This window comes from Opisthocomus hoazin, chromosome 4 (genome assembly GCF_030867145.1).
Source record: "Opisthocomus hoazin isolate bOpiHoa1 chromosome 4, bOpiHoa1.hap1, whole genome shotgun sequence".
NCBI lineage: Eukaryota > Metazoa > Chordata > Aves > Opisthocomiformes > Opisthocomidae > Opisthocomus > Opisthocomus hoazin.
Genome location: NC_134417.1, coordinates 18,988,060 through 18,994,893, shown reverse-complemented (window position 1 = coordinate 18,994,893; position 6,834 = coordinate 18,988,060). Strand labels below are relative to the sequence as shown.

General features: G+C 55.6%; 1 long non-coding RNA gene across 1 annotated transcript; it reads left to right on the top strand.

Moving 5' to 3' along the window:
* The first annotated feature begins 5,212 nt into the window (after window positions 1–5,212).
* On the top strand, window positions 5,213–6,445 carry LOC142361131 (uncharacterized). Its single transcript, XR_012763660.1, has 3 exons — window positions 5,213–5,356; window positions 5,467–5,559; window positions 6,368–6,445. It is a non-coding gene; the product is annotated as an uncharacterized LOC142361131 (long non-coding RNA).
* Window positions 6,446–6,834: the final 389 nt, after the last annotated feature.

Here is a 6,834-nt window from a genome sequence, read left to right as displayed (position 1 = left end):
CCATCCTGTAGTGCCCTGGGAGACCTTGAGCTCAGGGTCACCACTGCCCATCTGGGGCTGCTGCACCCTCTGGGTTACTGGGAACAAAACCATGGGCCCATCTCTGTCCCATCCAGAGAGCTCTGGATCTTGGAATGGGGCAGCCTCCCACCACGGGGACTTGCAGTGTAACCTGCTACCATGGGGGTTGCAAGGCGGTCTCATAGCATGGAGGCTTGCAAGGTGGTCTTCCACCACGGGAGCTTGCAAGGTGGATGATGAGCTCTTGCCTTCCTCCTCTTGCCAATGCTGAAACACAGAGCGGATGAGGACATGGAGCAAGAGAGGGACATGGATGGCAGCCCAAGGAAGGAGCATCTCCTGCACCAGCAGCTACCAGGAAAGGAGCACCATGGAGGTGGAGCTGGGGAAGAGCAGCCGTATCCTACACAGAAAAAGGAACCATTTCCAGCTCGCTATTTCCACTGGGTCTTGTTTGCACTGGGGTGGGATCCCAGGTACTGCGACCCCATAGGGAACTTGACCAGATGGAGACCCTGCTGCCTCCAGCCTCAGGCACCATGATGGGCTTCTGCAGAGCTGGGGGGGAGGATGGAGGGGTCCTGCCAGGGTGCCAGGGCAGGACCCCTCCTGATGTCCTACCCAGGGCCAACGGAGCTGCCAGCGCACTTGGAGTTGCGCAAAATGAGACGGGCATGTCTCTGTACCCTGGGAGGGGGGACATCGAAGGCTCCCCTGCTCACACTGTGTCTCCAGCGCTCAGCAGAGAGAGGCACAGCTGTGCTGGCCCTGCAGACACCGGGCTTGCTGGAAACGGAAGTTGCAGCACTTCGACTTCCCTCGGCTTTAAAGCCAATCTGGTAAAAGCCTTGCAAACCCTTCCGCAGAGACCCCCTCGCCACCCCAGCACCAGGTATATTGATCTAATTTGCACCTGTGCACTTCTTGGCACAGCCCGACCCGCAGCAAGCCAGGAGTAAATTCACATAGGACACTTCTGGCACAAAGCTGCCCCTGCTGAGCTAAGCCAGCGTGAAACAACAGGAGTGCAAGAGGTTCAGCTTTGCATGCAGCCGGAGGTTGGGCCATAGCTTCAACCCTGCCCCAAGGCAGCAGAAGAGAACAGGAGGTGTTTGGGGTGACGGGGGTTTGCTGCGGGTGATTTACGCCTCCTTCGAGCAGCTCTTTGCTGCTACCCACAGCGCAAGGGGGAGGCCCTGGAGCTGCCTGGTTCTAACGCGACTGGGAGCCGGGGCATCCTCGGAGCCGTCCCACTGCCGACTTCTGCTCCTCAGGCAATGGGGACCCACAAGCAGGATCCTGATGCTCATACTTCAGGTTTCGTGCTCGGTTCCTTTCTAATCTCGATTTTCAATTGCTCATAACTTCTGTCATTTGGGCTGGAACTTTCCAGATGTGAGCTCCCTACAAAGGTGGCTCTTTCCTTTTCCCTTTTTTTTTTTTAAAACCAAATTAAAGCCTTCAGCCAAATGGTCTGGCCGTGTCCGTTTTCTTTCTTCTTCTTTTTCTTTTTTTCTAGTGAACATACAGCAAACACAGACTTTTCCCATTATGTATTAAAAATACAGTTATAGAGTCACCTTTCCTGCTGTGGTGTCAGCGAGGAGAGGGCCTCTGGCCAACCGCTGGCGAGTTGGTGTGCGGTGGGGGATGCTGCTGTCCAACTGAGCTCAGTTTTCCCCAACTCACCCAAACACTGACCCTCCCCAGGGCCCTTCGGTTGCCCCAGAAAACAGAAATCCTGACCCTTTGAGGAAGGTATTTTGTCCAAGTGCAGAGCAATGCATGTTCCTCCTTTAGTATTTGTTTTCTTACAGCAAGCTGAGAGGCAGGGCAGCCAGGTTGCATTTTAGCTTAAGCATCATGTAGGTGCCAGTTGAAAACCCCTTTTCCTCCCAGGTTTCTCAAACGCACTGATTTCCACTGTTGTATTTACACTATTGGTCCCCGTTATCTCGTGGCTGTGGGGGATTCATCCCTCCTGGTGAAGGCATTTCGTGAGCCTTCCCCCTTGGCTCAGGACGTCCAGCAGTGGGGACAGGCAGCACACATGTCTGATGCCTTGGCAGATCATTTTGCAAGCTCCTCCCTTCCTCCTGGTAGCAAAGGGGTTAAAGCTGACGGGGTTGAATCCCGGGGGGCTGTTGGGGGGCCATGGCTATGCAGAGCAGGGCAGAAGAGGCTCTGCTTTCTCCGCCACCGCTTGCTGTGATGTCACCTCCCCGCTATCCCTGTGGACACATTAAAAGAGCCAGTGTGGTGGCGCGAGACCACGCAGGTGAGCAGCACATGATGGGGAGTGCCCATGGCCAGGGCTGGTGCAGGACCCCAGCCCACAGCACAGCCCCCACTGGGACCATGTGCCACCTCCCGGCCACCAAAACGCCTCGGAGCAGCCAGCGGGTGAGGCAAATCACTCTGCAACCTGGCATTCGGTCTGCTTCCCATCTCCCTTCCGACACCTGATGGGATTCTGGAGCAGGCGACAGCCAGAGAAACTCCCTGTTACATTTTCCAGGCATGAACGGGTCATTTGATGGCACAGGGGTCGCCCAGGCCAAGACCCAGGTGGAGAAAACATTATTTCTTGCTGCTTTTTCTGGGGGGTGAGGATGACCCCAGGGCATCGCTGCTGTGCCTCCTCCATCCCCATCCCGTTGTGCCAGGGGACGCGGGTCCTGCCTCGTGCAAAAAAGTCCCTTCCTGCAGCTCTTCTCCTCTGCAGAGAAGAAACGCATGCAAAGAAGGCTCCTATGTTTCTCCAATTAATGTAATTAAGAGAATTAAAGTTTTGGAGAGAGTGAGTTTTTCATTTTCTTTTTATTTGATTAGGGAAATTCCCATTGCGCGCTTTGTGCAAATGAAAGCCAGGCTCCTTTCCGTTGTTTGGCGGCCCCGGGAGGACACGTTACCTTTCAATCTCGCACGCTAATGTGTTTAGAGTTAAAATCCCCCCTGCCCCGGGCAGCCGAAGGAAGGATCCCGGAGCCTTGATTAAAGCCCAGCTTCCCAAGCAAGGACGTGCACATGGTGTGCCCTGCACAGCTTGCCCAGCCTCCACACGACTACCGGGAGATGCCGGCGCGTCCTGGGGCTCCCAGTTTTGTCCAGGATGATGCAATAAAAGCCAGGGAAAAGAAGCAGGGAAGCCCTGGGGTCAGGCAGCCGGACATCTGTCCTGGCCAGCCTACCCACAGTGACTCGGCCAACAGGGAGGTTTCCGTGGCCCCATCAGGTGGTTTTACCGCACGATACTGAGAAGTAATTATTTTTGTCAGCCTGAATGTTAAAACCTCTTCTCCACAAGACTGGGTTTAGTTATCAAGGTTATTGAAAAAAAAACCACAAGGAAAATTCTTTGTACAATCCTACTGTGAGGCCTCGGGAGCTTATACTATCCCACAAGCGCTCCAAAATTACAAGCCAGTTCCCCAAAACGAGATAGGCTTAAAAATCAATAAGAATAAAAAAAAATACATTATGGCTTTTAATTTTTCTTTGGCTTTCTGAGCTTTTTGGGCACACAGGGGACACGTTACACATTAACGAAAGCTGCTATTCTCATCTAAACACAATTTCAGGTGGTCATAACTTTGAAAACCACAGGAGACATCACCAGGTCCACGGCAGGTACAGACCTGGACAGAGAAGAACAATCAAAAAATTGGGGCAAAATGGCTCTTTTAACCCCACTGAGGTTTCTCTCCGTTTCTTGCAGTGGGAAGCACATCTAGAAAGAGCCAAACCAGCTCTTTTTCATTTTTTCCCCCCAGCAAAAATCTGCTGACCCGGAGTCTGGCTTTCCGGTTCCTCCCAATTAGTGTAATGAACCGGAGATAGAGCTCCGGGAGCACTGTCTGGGATGGGAGGAAACCACAGGACGGCTCGGGAGGCGGCGCGAGGCCGATGTGGCCACGCCGGCACGAGTACAGGTGGCCTGAGAGCAGGCTGGAGGTGAGGCTTGGATTTCCTGGCGTTTGTCGCCTCTCCAGTAAAAACTTTAAAGATCCGCCGCAGAAGATGAACGAGGTTATCTGGATTTAGCAGAAGGCGTTAGCTCTCGTTTCCCCTCCAACAGAGGAGCGGGAACAGCTCCCTGTGGTCAGGAGGCTGAATTTGAAGCTTTAAAGCCCATCAGGTTTCTGGGCTCGCAATGAGCGCTTCTGATTATATCATTTTTTTGACTAGGTGAAATATTTTTCTCTGTTAATCCCTAATTCCTGCAGCTTTCCGGAGGGGTACCCAGAGGTGAGAAGCTGGAGTGGAGGAGGGCAGGGTCAGGCAATGCCACGCTGGGGCAATGGCACGTTATAGGATTTATGGATGCTTTTCTAGGTCCCCTCTCGGCCCTCGCTCTGTAAATAACCATAAGGGCAGTGACTTGACGGTGACGGTCCCGCCATAGCCCTGGTCATGCCAGCAAAGCACCCGCAGCTGGAGTGCAGGGACCGACTGCCCGTCGTGACGGCGCTGGCAAGCCTCCGCTTTCAGAGGGTAACCAGAGTCTTTTGGCTGCAGCAGCAACGTGAGAAAACGCCACAAACTGCTGGTTGCAGCCTGCTGCCATTGCTGCTCGGAGCATCTGTGGAAGGGAAAACTTCCCAGTGTAACATCCACAGCCTCTTAAACAAATAGTCTTTAATGTTGCACTAAAGGGTTGTAGTCTTAATATGTAAAATCTGTTTAGCTTTTCTCATTCTTGGATCGTGCTGTGGAAAGTCCTCCAGAACTCGCCTGTTGGCTTTTTTCCCCCAGCCTTCGGTCTCAGAGGAGCCACGGTGAGGAACGCCCTGCCGCAGCGCCGGCCCTAACCCGGCTGAGCGGGAGTCGGTGGGAGATGCCCTGAAGATGGCAGCAAGGCCATGGGCACCACGCAGCCGGGCTGGCACAGCGCAGGGCCAGCAGGTACCAAAGCACTCCGATGAATGCTGTCTGAAGCAAATATTTTTCTTTTAAGGAAAAAAAAAAAAGAGGGAGTGGAGAGCATTCATAACAAATGCCAGAGCGTGACCCATGGCTGGAACCTTCTGCTAAATCAGGATGGAGCAAATTGCACCCGCTCGCTGCAGACCTGCTGGGATACTATCGGCTGGTCAGCCCCTGGCAGCAGATCCCTCCCTGCCCAGCCCCAGCTGAGCCTTTTTAAAGACCGATGAAGGGTGGGGTGGGTTTCCCCGTGGCTCTGGCTGCAGGCAGCTTCATGCAGAGGGGGTTAGCTTGGGGGTCTCTGCCTTTTCTTGTGCTTGTAGCCCTGGGCAAGGCGGGCTCGGTGCTGGGCTGTGGCTGTTCAGCTGATGGCACGAAGGGAAATGTGAGCTGGAGCCCTGAGAGCACGGTCGGTCCCACTTGGCTTCCAACGGGGCTCAGTGTTCTCGGGCACCCTGACCTGGGCCTGCTGGGTGCCGTGTCAACCAGCAATTAAAAGAAACAGTGATCTTTCCCCAGAGATCTCCCAGCCCCGAGTTCGGGAGGCTGCAGCGCTGTCAGGAGATGACGGACTATCGCCGGGAGAGGCACAAACCAGCGCCGGAGGAGGAGGTCAGGGCGCTGCGCACGTGTTTTCGTCTAGACTGGGAGTGCTGCGGCTGAACTCGCCTCCCGCCCGGGGGGGGACTCGGGGGAGGCCAGCCCTGCGGGCAGGGGATGGGGGGTGCGAGGGGGAGCAGCACCCCGGCATGGGAAGGGGCTGGGAAGGGAAGGGAAGGGGCTCAGGCTGGGTTGATGGAGCTGGGCGGGAGGAGGGAGGCAGTGCCAGCAGGCTGGATACCCCGGCTCAGATGTGGGCTGGCAGGGGGAGAGCAGGGGTTTAATGCTCCACAGTGAAAAAGTGAATGTGGAGAGGTGTCTGTGGCTTGCAGAGGAGGCAAGGAGCATAGTGGGTCTGAGCTGAGACTTGGCAGCAGGGTTTTCGGGGAGATGTGAAGAGGGGCAGGCGGGAGTGTGGCCAGGCAGGGACAGGGGGGTGCGATGGGGACAGCTGAGGCTCTGGCAGCTTTGCCGTGGGAAAGGGCTGCGTTTGGGGCGCAGCCGTGGTGCAGCTGGGGGTGGGATGTGTAAGAGCCTGTGTGGGCCCAAAGCTCAGACCCTCCACAGGTGTTTTTGAGGAGGTGCGGGAGCGATGAGTGGAGCTGGGTGGAGGTCTGCCAGCCAGGAGGCTCAGCAAACGAGCGTTTTGGGGTAGCAATGGAAAGGTCCTGTAGATCCTTCTTAGCTCAGCTTGGAGAAACACAATGACTTTGGTGCTTTTAGAGAGCAATGAGCCTGGGGGGCGGGGGGAGGCATGTACAAGCCAAAATGCAAGAAACCATCAGCCTCCAGTTCTCTGATCTCCAAGTCCACCTCACAGCTGAGGGACCTTCCCCGTGGCCAGCAGAAGCTGAGCGCCATGCGGCAGAGCAGCCTTGCCTCCTGCAGAGCTGGGCCAGGCAGCAGGCTGGCCCTGAAGATGGGGTCTGCTTCTGCGTGCAAGCTGTGGTCTGGAGATGAGGAGCATTTGGACCCCCGGTCCTCCAGGTAAGGCCCCCGGGCGGTGTTAATGACTCCAGAGCTGCACATTGGGGTGATGGTTGGACGGAGGGCAAGAGAGGAAGCAAATGGGTCCTGGGGTGTAGACACCCACGTGTTGAAGGACAGTAGCTGACAGAGCCTGCAGACAAACTGGCTGAGATCACATAGGATCTGCAAAGCGAAGAGGTGTTGGACCAAGGCATGAAGCACACGCTGGCAGGCGGCCAACAACAGCTCTGGGCGTCTATACACAGACGGAAGGGGCTTCAAAGGAGAAGGCGGTGCAGCAGCATGGCAGGCAGAGGT